The 13,192-nt window shown below is 54.3% G+C and overlaps 1 protein-coding gene across 2 annotated transcripts in view; it reads right to left on the reverse strand.

Moving 5' to 3' along the window:
• PKNOX2 (PBX/knotted 1 homeobox 2) overlaps positions 1 to 12,803 on the reverse strand; it is a 231,083-nt gene extending 218,280 nt beyond the window's left edge. For both annotated transcript variants that reach the window (XM_036354342.1, XM_036354341.1), the window contains exon 1: positions 12,723 to 12,803. The gene's annotated coding sequence lies outside the window, so the exon portion shown is untranslated. The remainder of the gene's footprint in view (positions 1 to 12,722) is intronic.
• Positions 12,804 to 13,192: the final 389 nt, after the last annotated feature.

Genomic DNA, 13,192 nt, shown 5'->3' on the forward strand with positions numbered 1-13,192 from the left:
ATTTCCTCCCTCCTTCCTTCATTCCTCCCCACTTCCATCCTTTCTCCCTTCCTCCTTCCCTCCTCTTCTCCCCAGCTCCCTGTTTCAGAGACTCTGCCTCCCATCCCTCCTTGAGGTCGCCTGTGCTGGCTGGCTCTTCCAGGAGACCCCCAGCACTGCCTCCCCACTGTCCCGGACACGGCCTGGCTCTGACACTGTCCCCAGCCTGCAGTGGTCTCAGCCAGCCATTCCAGCTGTGCCTCCAGAGAGGCTCGGGGTCTTTGGTCTCCGTCCAGCACTGTGAGGAGCGAGAAGGAAATGACAGGAAAGGGACTCACATATATGAGTACCTTCCAGAGGCCAGAGACTAGGCCAGGCTCTGTGCTGTGTGATCTCATTGAACCCCCTTGCCAAGAGCCATTGCTAGTTCCAGTTCACAAAAAGGAAGAGACCAAGGCTCAAAGAGGTTGAGAAATTGCACATCCAGCAGGCAGCTGAGGCTGCACTTTCACCCCTACCTGTCCCATCCAGGTACATACCCCTTCGCCAGCCCCACGGTGCCTGAACCTCAGCAAGGGCCCGTTCTGCACCGCGGCCATTCCCTTGAGCGCACCTTTCTTTTCATACCCATGTAACTTTGGATTAACAGCCTCAGTGATTTAAGTCCGTCAAACTCTCTGGCCACTCCCTCCCGCCTCTCCACACTGCCCCCTCCAAAGCACCAAACTGCAAAATAAGCACGAACTGCCCCCAGTGTTTCTGAAGAATGGCATGGCTGGTACTGAGAAAGAAGAGTGAGCCTTTCCTCCCTAGTTCATGCTGCTGAATCCAGAAATCAGACTCGGGTAAGATGTGAAGGTCACCAAGTACTCCCAGATATGATCAGGGCCTTAGCTGGGGCTGCAGGAAGAATGGAGAAGGGGTGCCTGCTCTTTCTAAAGGCCCCTCCTGGAAGCTATGCCCTCAAGGAGTATGATGGTGACGGGGGAGCAGGGTGTGTGTGGGGACAGCGTCAGCTATGATCTGTGAGGCACCCTGGGCGAGAAACAGGTGAGAGCAGCAACCCCGGCAGGATTTTTCTGGCTCGCACTGTCTTCTCGTCTGTTCTGTACTTGTCTGGGATGGAAAAGCAGCCCCCGATTGGAGAGAGTGGTCAACTCTCTCCCTGGGAGGGGCCTCATCTAAAGACCCAAACTCCAGGATGCCCTCCCAGACCGCTGAGGGGGTGACACTCCCCCGTCACGCTCCCCTGACTTCCTGGACTCCTCCATGGCCCTGTCATGGTTTCACTAATTACTTATGAACTTGAATCCTGCCTCCCCCACAATCCGTGAACTGGCAGGAAGCCCGGCTGTCCAGTGCACAGTCGTATCCCAGTACTTCTGCAGGGTCTGACACATAGAAGATGCTCAATAAAAATCAACCGAATAAACACTACCAGTGGGGAAGAACCCAAGGCCTGGCTCAGGCTGATGGGACCTGGCGGCCACACACACCAGGCCCCAGGTGGCCCCCGCACTGGATTAGATGAAAAACGTAAGTGAGAACAGCCATTGGCACATGGTAGGCACACAATGCAGGTTTGTGGACTCTGCCAGAATGTGGAGAAAACCCAGAGGGTGTGGTTCCTACCCCGGCCGTGGGGCAGTCACGCAGGTCAGCTTTTTATTCATCACTCAGTGAGTATGAGGGGTGTGTGTCTGCACGTATGCTCCACTTTAATAAGAATCATAGGGTCTGTGCCAACCAATTTTCTCCCCACATATTACATGCCAGACACGGTGAAGGCGCTTCATTTGTGTGTGTATAATGCGCATGACACATCCACATACATTAACTTCCATAGCCCCAGTGGCACTATTACCATCATTTACTGATGAGGGAAAGTGGGGCCAGCTATTAAGGTCATCCAGTGAGCATACGGCTGAGTCAAGGCTCAAACTCAAGCCTTTGGCTTGTTCTGCACAGGTTCCAGCACACAGCAAAGGAGCCTCCACAATCTGTGGCCTTGCTCAGCTACCCAAACACCACAGAGCTCAGCAAATCCTTCTCCCTCGATCTCTGAGAGAGCCTGTGGCAGCCGTCTCCTCCCCCCAGAAAGAGTCCTGCTCTAAGTGGTTGGGGGGGTGGGGCCTAGCCCCATGGCTCTGTGCAAAAGGAATGCCAGACGGTTCCCCTCTCCCCTGCCACACTTCCCAGCTAAGGGCACTCCCCAGAGGACTGAAGTTCTCCTTCCACCCCTGCCTTCCAAATCTGATGGAAAGGCTGAGAAGTATTCAGGAGACCAGATGTCCAGCTTGGAAAGGGGCTTTCCTGACAATGTGGAAGTCAGTGGGAGGTCGCAGTCTCAGCGTCTCATGGCCACTCAGCGGCTCTGAAGGATGCGGGTGCCCCTGAGGAGAGCTATGCCCAGCAAGGAGCAAATCACTTTCCCTGGGAATGGCCTCCAGGGAAGGTGGAGAGGGGAGGGAATCCATAGAGCTCCTGGCCTTTCCTCCAGATCACACCAGTGAGGAATACCCCAGGGGCTGCTGTCCTGGGTGAGCCTAGCCCTCCCAGAGCTGAGAGAGGCACCATGAGCAAGGGGCTCCCATCGAGGCAGTAGGGCAAGACCACCACTTCTACACAGGCCACAGGAGAGCGGTGGCACTGAACCTCCATGCTACTGGGCTCTCCTACTTGATTTCTGTCCCCGTGTCCTCAGGCCTGAAGGACTCAGAAGGGCCCCTCTCACCTAATCAGAGTGAGGCAGGCCCTAGTCCACTGGGCTAAGCGTCCCTTGGTGCTCCCCACCGTCTCCAGATTTGAGGTGCTTAGGGGCCTGGACCACACACTTGAGCATGTACTCACAGCCTAGTAGACCTGGAGGGCCTTGAGGACAATCTCGTCTAACCTCCTGCTCTGTAAGTGACCATGTTACAACCCAAAGACGTCACAAGAGTGTCTGAGTCACACAGCTTTTCCCTTGGACATTATCTGTTTGCACTCCTGATGAGATAGCGTAGTTCCCAGAAGACAAGGCCCTAGCCCCGCACAGCCCACGACTAGGCATTCATGAAGAGGGGGGCTCAGGCCACGCTGTGGACGGGTAGATGCATTACCGGGGAGGGCTCAGGAGTGCGATCAAGCACCTATGCCTGTAGGCCCTGGGCACACACCCAGAATCTCTGGGCCTTCTTGCTTCTGACCTGGAACTAGAACCCACAATCCACAGGCGGCACCGCCTCCCTGAGAAGGGCAGAAGCAGCCCTGGACTCCACAGCTCAGCACAGGCCTTGGGCTAGAGCAGCACAACGACAATGAACTGCCTGAGAGAGGACAGTTAGAGGAAGCTCTAGGGTGAGGCTGTCTGCCAGGACTGTAAGCAAGAGGACGATGGGTGCCAACCCCTGGGGACCTTCTCCTTACCCCAGGCTCCTTACCACTCGGGCTGCACTGCAGCTCTGTCACCATCCGCCACGGCCATTACCCACCTCCCTGCCCAAGTCTGCCACCACGCCACCTCTGCGCTGGCCAGCCCACCCCACCTGTAACTGAAGGCTTTGTGGAAGAAAAATATAGATCCTCTAGGTTTTCGTTTCCATAACAGCTGAAAACTTTCCGCAGTCTGCCAGACAAAGATATGGGTGATGGGAAGACGTGTTCATCTGGTTCCTTTAAAGAGATTCTGGGGAGACGAATAGTGGGGCTCAGGGCACAGCAGCTCTCAGAGCTCAGCAAGGCACTTCCTTTGTCTCCAAAGGCTAAAGAAAAGCCCATAGGTGTGACAGGGAGACCTGGGCTACTTTAATTAACACGCTTCCCCGTGAACAGGCAGACACTTCGCATCCCCTTCCGAGACCCACCACTCTCGCTCCTCTCATTTGTAAAATGATATGACAATGTCCATTCCACCTGCTGCACAAAGTTGACAAGATCAGACGAGAGCGCGCATGAGAATGTGCTTTATTAGGGAAGAAAACTAACATCCACCATGAGCTTACCACAAGCCACGCAGCTTTAGATAGTTTCTTCAGTACTCCTATGGGCTCTATGTCATTATCATCCTGACTATATAGCGAAGAAAACGGGAGCTCAGAGAAGTTAAGTGATGTGCTGAAGGACACACAGCTTAGCAGTAGTAGGACCAGGGTCAGGATGGATAATCTGACATCCTAGCCTGTGTTCTTTCTCCCAACACCACACCATTTAACAAAGGAAGCCAACATCGCTTTGTAGAAGAGGCCAGTGAATCTTCAGACTAAAAATGCTACCGCCATATGTGGGGAGCAGCTATAGGGTTAAGCCTCGGACTGACCTGTTGGCAAAGTCACAAACAAGTCTCAGCTTAGAGGGCACAGTCCTCTTAAGCATAATTAGGCTTGACCTTATGAGGATCCCTAGATCTTACCTGGGAAGCTAATGGGCTGAGGGAAGTGCAGCAAGAACAAGAACAAAAACAAGTGAAACTCGCAAGAACTGTGTAAACAAGTGAAACTCACAAGAACAGTGTAAACAAGTGAAACTCACAAGAACAGTGTAACTTTAGTAACCACTACCTTGTTTACCTCTGACTATAAAATAAAGGCTCAGCTTGCCTCCAGATCTTTCTGTATGGCCTCAGCCAGGCACAGGAAGATCCGCAGAGACTAAAGAGAGCTAGAGAGTCCGTGTAAATCATTCTTCGCCAACTCCGTGCACACCTTTGGGAACCCCTAGACTGCTGGGGCTGGACCCCAGGAGCCATGGAGCCACTCCTATTGCTAGGACACATCTATTCACTCCAGGAAGTCAAGTCAAAGCCAAAGCCAACCCGCTCTGTCTCGAGACCCTACACCAGTGATGGCGAACCTATGACGCGCGTGTCAGAGATGACACACGAACTCATTTTTTTGGTTGATTTTTCTTTGTTAAATGGAATTTAAATATACAAAATATCAAAAAGATAAATCTTTGTTTTACTATGGTTGCACATATCAAAAAATTTCTATATGTGACACGGCACCAGAGTTAAGTTAGTGTTTTTCAAAATGCTGACACGCTGAGCTCAAAAGGTTCGCCATTACTGGCCTACACACAAGGGCGACCCAGGGGCCACGCCCTCACATGGTGCCTCTGCAGCTGTGTGTGTTCACGATGCCTGCCTGGGAGTGCTGCTGCAGGAAGGAGGGGTCAATGATTGCCCAGAAATAAAGCAGTATAATTAGGAGGAAACACAGAAGCCAAAGGGGCTCCTGAGAGCAACTTCAAGCTCCTCATTGGATAGGTGAGGAAACTGACAGCCAGAGATCAGTCACAGCCCGGGTCCACCATCCTCTGATGCCCAGTCCAAATCCCTGTACTCTCCACCATCTCAATCAAGCACTGTGACACTGGCCAGCTTCATGGTCCCTGAGAGGGCTGGGGTGGGCCTATCTGCTCTCTTGGCTGAGGAAAAGCAGCGATAGTGTGCCACAGTCAGGGGTGGATCCGTTTACTTCATCCACTGTCATTAGCCTAGGTTCTACCCACTGAGAAGCAAGCATAAAATCCCCTCAGGGACCCCTCAGTGTGTGACAGAGGCCAGTCCCCAACAGGGAGGCCCAGGTGGCACTCCTGAGGCAGTGGTGGCCCAGCTGGCCCCCTGGCATGCTCAGAGGGGGCTGGGTCTTCACTCTGGTTCAGGCTGCCTCAGCCATCCCTGTGAGCACTGCTGAGAGCTCACCTCCCCTTAAAGTCTCCCTGATTGCCTACACACTGGTGACTCAGTAGCATCCCATCCTACCTGTCCCTCCTCTGGTTAATGGCAACCTGTGCCTTTTTTCATGTCACCTCAGTGTGTCTGCATGCCATCTCGTATGTGTTTGTCCACCCCCAAACAGCTGAGGACAGGCCTATTTCTACCATAGACCAGCCAGAGTCTGCACGCATTGAGCAGCACCAGGCCTCCACGTCACCAGCTGTTTGTTCCACACTTGCTGATGGTGCCAGTGGCCTGCAAGAGGGCCAGGCCATGTCCCAGGAAAGCACAATGGAAGGGGAGTGGTAAGCTGGGTAGTCCAGCCACTGGATGTTCAGTCCAACATAACAGGGAGGGGGTTCTCCAACAGTGATCGAGTCTCTCCTATGTGCCAGACACTGTGCTGGGGACTTTACAAATGCTCACCTCACAATCCTTTGAGCTTTATGCTCACCTCACAATCCTTTGAGCTTTATACTTTTAGTTCCCACTTTACAAGGGGGAGGAGGGAGTTGGATCAAAGATGTTAAGCAACCTGTCTAAAGTCATCTGATTAGTAACTAGCAGAGCCAGGCTCTCAAGGGCAGTTGTATCTGATGCTAAGCCCATACTCTGTCTCCACAGCAGGCAAGCTCTTTGCGGACAGGGACTGGATGGTTACCTGTGCCTGTTCCATTTGTTGTTGCAGTTGTGTCCTCGATGCCTAGCACTGTGCCAGGCACACAGGAGACACTGAATCCTGGCTGGATGAAGAACACCACGCTGCCTGTCCCCAGCAGGACGGGACAAGCTTGCGATGCCAGGTTCCTGGGCTCCACTTCCAGGAATCTTGGACAACTGTGTGTCCCTCCTCTCCACCTACAAAGGTCCCCAATATTAAAGTTCCTCCAAAGGCCTCCTGGAGCATGGATGGGTTTACTAGGCACAAGATGGGATTGGGAGTAGAAGTATAAGCTGAACCTGAAAGACTAGATCCTAACAGGGCGGGGAGTTTAGAAGTGTCCTCAGTGCCCTGTGACCTGGGCCACTCTTTGGCCACTCCCCAACCCTGGGGCCCCCTCAGACCCCCACTGCCTTGACTGAGCGGCACTGAAGTTGGCCACATTCCTATTAAGCAGAGAAACTAACAATTACGCCACCCAGCCCAGCTCCATCGGAACCCTCGCAGTCTGCTCGGGGCCCCAGGGCCAGCTGCTTTTTTCCACATTCCAGCCAAAAATAATACGAGAACGAAGCTGTTTGGTGGAGACTTAATCTAATCTTCATTGCTTCAGTTTTAAAATATCCTGCCTGGTTTAGGGTTTCTTATTACACACGGGGATGTGTTTTTAGTGAGATAGGTCTTAGCAGAAACGTCCTTCGTGTAATTAGAAACCCAGGCAGGCAGGGCCTGCGGTGAGGCTTCCAAGCCAAATAGCAGATCCCCCTGAAGACACGGCGTTTGCAGCGAGTTCACGCAGCAAGTTCTTCTCAAGGGTCTGGGGCTTGGTTCTCCCTTACTCCTGCAGGATCGATCTGATAGAAGGACTGGGCCTTCCCACTCTCATGGTTTCTCTTAACAAACTGGTGGTTCCTTCTACCCTCAACCGGGCTCTCACCTCCAATCAGAATGGAGACTAAGATGTTGCCCGTGACTGCAGGAGGAGGCTGTGTGGAGAAAAAAAATTATCCCAAGAAGTCCCCACAGGCAGAGCATTAAAGGCAAGCCTTCCACTGGGGCCACGTCTCCAGAATCAAGGCTGGCTTTGAAAAACCAGGCACAGGAGTGCAGAGTGTCCAAGGACATGCACTTTTGTAGAAGAGCCCGCTGTAAACTTCGTGGGCTTTCTGGCCCAGGATCTGCTTTGATCTGCCAGCGTGGAGACTGCTAAGCAAGGGTCAGGCAGCGGCTAGCCCTGGACCAGCGCCCATCCCCCCTAGCCTGACCAGATGTCACACACCAGTTGGTGCTCAGGCCTCCTCTTCCCTGTGACATAGAGAAGGGGCTGGATTTCTGATAGGTCAGATTCTGTGTTCATCTGATGCATGAAAGCCATTCCAGGTAGCACCACGGGGAACAAGCATTCCAGTTCCCCCAATGCAGCAACTTAATTGTCCCTCCTGATGAAGTGCAGGTGGTTTTTGGAATCACAGCAGGGTTTCCAAATTCTAGGATGTAAGGAAAGGCAGGAGGTCAACCCTTTCACCCAAGTCTTGCAACTCCTGAGAGTTATGGGGGAAGGCTGTGGAGCCAAACAGGGAAGGAAAACACTCTGAGGATTGTGACTGCTGCTCAGAAGCCTTCCCTCTCATTCCCTTTGTTATTTGAGAGCACCCAGTACGATCCCTGCAGGATTCACTCAGGAGCCTCGGGAGCAGTGTGTGTGATACACTCATTTTACAGATGGAGAAACCAAGATCCAGAAGGTAAATGACCCGCTGGAGTCCTGCAGCCAGACAGTAACAGGGGGTAAAGCTGCCCGGCCCCCAAATTTCAGCCTAAACACTAGCTCAGCATGCTGACCTGCCAACCTTGATTATCTCCTTCCTCCATTCCCACCAGGTATTAGATCTAATTAAATTAGCAGATCCCCATTGCAACAAGCTGGCCAAGCAGCCTGGCCAGAACCCAGCCAGTGCGGCTCCTCCCTCTAAATTCTGCTTCTCCACAGAATTCAATCTTCAATAAGTCATGAATCTCATGTGAAGTGTTTTATGCAAAGTGTGGTGTGCTGGCTATAATCAAGGCTAACGGTGGCTCACGATGATTCATTTTCTCCCTCTCCATACTCTGATCTGCATTTTGTTTGATCAGACACTCTGGTTCCCATGCCGTCACCTCTAGCAATTGCATCACACGTTTATATATATCTCAGCATCACAGGCCTTGTGCCACACAGTATAGGAAAAGGAAAACTTAGAACAGCATTTCTCACCTTCCTCAAACTAATTTAGAAAATGTGCTCCACATTAAATAAATCGGGAACAAAAGTCTGAAATTGGAGATAGAATGGGGGAGGGGGTGCTAAATAAATAGCATGGAAATCTTGCAACATGTTGGAAGCCTATAAATTTTATAGGTTGTTTCTTTAATAAAAACAAATTCAATTGCTAACAACACAGTATTATTAAGCTGCTAACATTTAAAAATCTAATTTGGCCTGCTCTGCTGCTGTTCATGGTGCGTGTTGCATTCACCCAGAATAAGGAAGTCAGGTTGATGGGTTTGGTTTGGTTTCTGAACCAGGCTAATAGAAGCCGCTTTAAAACTCAACCTTTTTGCTTTCTAGGCATGCCTTGGTCTTTAATGAGTTACAGCCCCACGTTGAAGATGGACATGGCAGAAAGAAATTTAACACACACTCTGGTACACCCATAAACATCAAGGCCAAGGGAGAGGAGGTATGTTTCCAGTTAAGCTAGAACTCCATGAATTCAGGATTCCCCACTCACAAGACAGTAATTCTCCTTATTTCATCACTAACTTACTTCAAATGTGTTTATACAATTTATTGCTACTGAACTTCCAGGCAACTGGTGTAGAGTTAATGAAACCCAGCTTGGAGAAGCTTTGAACAACTAACCACAGTTTAAATGGTTATGACATGCGGTCAAAGCCACAGCCCAGCCCCACTGCAGTTTCTGTGTTAGGACCTAGTCAAAAACCTTGTCATCTCACCTTTTGTGCCAAACAGATTGGAAAAGGGAAAAGTGCTGAAAAAATAGTTTTGCACGTTTCTTCTCAAGGTTTCCAGATTTTCGCCCTGACATTTTAGCGCATCTTACTTACTAAAGGCAAGACAGAGCCTTTCCCCCAGTCCCCAATATTTTAGTTGCCGTTTGATTTGGCAGCCAGTTGAAATCCTGAAATCCAGTTGGAGTTTAATTGAATTGGGTCAGGTCTATATAAAGCAATGTTGAGAAGGGGTTTATGGGGGAGGGACCAAGCAACATCTGAAGTCAGACTCAGTGAAAGTCCGAAAGGCGAGATAGGAATGTATAGAGGACACTGGACTGGAAAAGAAGGAAACGCATCTTTCTGAATTACTCGGACATTGATTTTTATTCATCCTCATTGTCACACGGCGTCCTGCCCCAGCTCTGTCCCTGTGGGAACTCCAGGAGTCTCTCTCTTTTTAAACAGGCCCATTTTGGAAGAGTAAAGGGGAGGGACTGGACTCATCATGGCCCCACAATAAAAGCTCCTTTTGAAAGCAGCACTTTCATTAACTTAAAGCAATCTATAGACTTAAAAGCAGAGAGCAGTAAACTCCCAGAAAGGATCATAAAACAGCCAGTCTCGAGCCCGGTACACTTCAGTGCAATTTGCACGAGGCATTTTACTGTGAGCCTTGGCCGGCCCATCGCTCTCCAGTAACCCCCTGCCCCTTATTCTGAGCAGCGTCTCTTTCTCTCTCCGGCCTTTCATGCCTTCGGAGCTCACAAAGGAGAGGCGGAGACCCGGAGTCTCCGTGGGGTCACGGCTCCCTCCTGCACGCAGGCTCTCGGCGGGAGAGAGTGCAAGAATTCCAAGCCCGCAGAACAACAGCGCGGAGCTCCGCTCACAGCGCCCAGGCGGCCGCGGCCACTCGTGGGTCGCGGGTCTCCTGCGCCCCGGAAACGCAATCTGGCAGCCCCAGAGAGGGGGACGAGGGGACGAGGGGACGAGGGGACGGGTACGAGGGCTGGGAGGTTGAGCTCAAGATTGCGAGGAGGACATTTCAAACCTCCCTCCTGTGCACCGCCCTACACACGGCTTCCCTAGTTGGCCAGAGGGGTAGTCTCTCTCCCGAGTCGGGACTTCTCTCTCCCGCGAGCTAGGCCAGAGCCTAGGTCCCGGTGCAGCTCGAATGAGAGATCCAGAGTCCAAAACAGGAGACCCCTCCCTTGCCCCAAGGCCCCGGCCTCGAGAAGGCCAGAATGGCAGAATAAGCGGGAGGTCTTGGGGTTAGGCTTCGCGTAATTTATCTTTCTGTGTTTGAACACCATCATTTTCTCAGTTTGGGGGAGGGGTCACCTAAATCTGTCTACAATACGAAGCTTTTGTCTTCCACCAGTTGGACAGCATTTTATATCCGAGAAGTTAACACGCTGGAGAAGTCCGGGGACGAGAGGGTGAGGGTAGGGGACCCCGAACTCCCCCCTTTCCCTGGCATCACATCGCTTCCGAGGCCCCGCGCGTGGGCTTCCGGGCCGGGCCGGGCCGCGAGAAGCGCAGGCGGCGCCTAGGGGTCCAGAGCCCGCGACTCAAATCAGGGCGCCGGAGTTGAGTCCTCCCTGCCCTCGGCCGCAGCCCGGACAACCCGTTGCGATGCGGCACCTCGCTGTTGGCCCCCGGGGCGGGCCAAGGCCCCTGCGGGCGGGCAACCTGAACCCGCCCGGCCGTGTTCCGCCCGCAGACCCGGAGTGACTCCTGGAGCCCGAGGCGCCGCCACAGTCCTAGGATCCACCTCGAGCCCTGTGTGGTTGCCCTGTCGATTCACCCAGAACGTCCCATCGATATGTCCGCTTCCCGGAATCTTTCTCCTAAGACCCGGTCCTGAGCGCCTCGAATCCTCTCTTCCAGATCCTCTTTCCGGGAGAAGCAGCAGAAATTCGGGGATCGCCTGCCATGGCTCGGATCAACTACTTTCATTGCCTACGTTAATGCTTTTCTACCCACGGAGAGTGAAGACCAGCGCGCACGACCACCCCCAAATTTCAGTAGCCTCAACCCCGATAAAAATTCGTGATCCCGTGCCTAAATTCAAAAAACAAATAAAATGAGAAAAAAAAAAACACACCCGTTTCTCCGACTCCAGCCTCAGATGTAACTCCAGGCCCCCAACTCCAGCCCCCAGCTCTGGCTGGCTGGGGTGTGGATTCCGCCCTTAAGCTACTCAGTGGCCCGTTCACGCTTCTAAAGTGAGCCTGGACCCACAACCCAAACTCCAGCCTGGCCCGAACCCCTGCCCTAATTCAGGGCTGATGCACCACCACTCCCAGCCCGGCCGCACTCCCACCCCGAGCCCGGGTCTCCCTGCCGCGCAGGCTCCTCTAAGACCCCGAAAGGGAAGCCCGTTCCCTCGTTTCTTCCTCGGGTTCGGGGGCTGGGAAAGCCCGCACGCCTAAGCCGAAAGAGACGCAAACTTTGCGCGGCACACTCCCGACCCTGCCCCATCGCCCTCCGCTTTCCAGCCCCTCTTTTACGAACTTACGCCCGGAGGGCTCGATCCAGGACTCTAACTCCCAACCTCGCAGTGGGCCCCACGCCTCAACCACCTCACCCAGGTCTCCCAACAATCCGTCCAGAGCCCGTAACCCTACAGATTATCGCTCCTTGCAGGGCCGCGGTCCCTAAACTGGCCCCGGGGATCCCAGTTTCCAGACTCGTGTTCCGAAGTCCCCCGGATTCGCCTGCAAAGCCCACTCGCCCAGGCCAGACGAGTCAGGCGGTGGCTCTGACTTCAGTCGCCCGGCCCGAGTCCGAGGCTGCTCCCGCTTCAAGCCGCTCAAAGGAGCCCCAGGTTGGTGGCGCCGGCAGCGCCGGCCCGAAGGGCGCCCGGAGCCGGGAGAAAGCGAACCTGCAGCCGGCCTCGCCGGAGGAGCGCCTGGCCCCGACCGGCCCGCCGCCCAGGGCTCTGGCCAGCGCGCTCTCCCTGCCCTCGGTCCCCGCGCAGCTCCCCGCCCGCCGCTACGGGGCCTCGGGCCCGGCGGTCCTCCTCCCACGCGGACAATGCTCGCCCGGCCCCTGCCCTCCAAGGCTAGGCAGCGGCCACCGCGGGGCTGCGCGCTGGGCGGCCGGACGCTGGACCGCCTCCTCCCCAGCCTCGCCCGCTCCGCGTTCGCCGGCGCTTCCCCAGCTTCTCCCTGCGCGCTCCCTCCCCGCTCCCTGCTCCCTCCTCCTTGCCGCCTCCCTCTCTCCACCCGCTGCCTCCCTCGCTCGCTCGCTCGCTCTCCTCGCCCTGTCGCAATGAATAATACTCCGGCTTGGGGACCGGAATAAAACACGCGCGCTCCGAGGCAGCCGCCCGCAGCCGCGCCGCCTGCAGAAGCTGCTCTGACATGGAAATGAATGACAGCTTACCTGATGCCAATCTTCATCAGACTGACACCGGCGTGACAACACAGCCTATACTTCCCAGCACTGCTCGGGACGTCAGCGCTCAGGGACCCGCCCCCGCCCCCCCCCCCCCACCTCTCCTTTCCCCACTCCCCCTCTCCCCACCCCCACACCCCCACCCGCTCGGCCCGGCGCTTTCCAGGCGGAGCCGCCGCCGGAGTGTCTCCCTCTGCTGGAGGCTTTTCCGAGACGGCCGGCGCGGGCCTGCTCCTGCGGGCAGGCGCAACACAGCGCGGGACAGAAAGCCTCAGGCTGGGGGGCTGCCTCGGACGTGGGAACGCAGAGGACCCCCAGAACCTCGGGAGCACTGCCCCTGCCCCCATGCCAAGTCCTCCTCAGGAAGAGTTCTAAGACATCCTGTACTGAGCGGACAGAGAGGCGGACCCCAAGAAAACTCAGAAATGACAAAACTCAAAGCTGGCAAGAAATCCTTA

Source organism: Myotis myotis, unplaced genomic scaffold (assembly GCF_014108235.1).
Source record: "Myotis myotis isolate mMyoMyo1 unplaced genomic scaffold, mMyoMyo1.p scaffold_m19_p_20, whole genome shotgun sequence".
NCBI lineage: Eukaryota > Metazoa > Chordata > Mammalia > Chiroptera > Vespertilionidae > Myotis > Myotis myotis.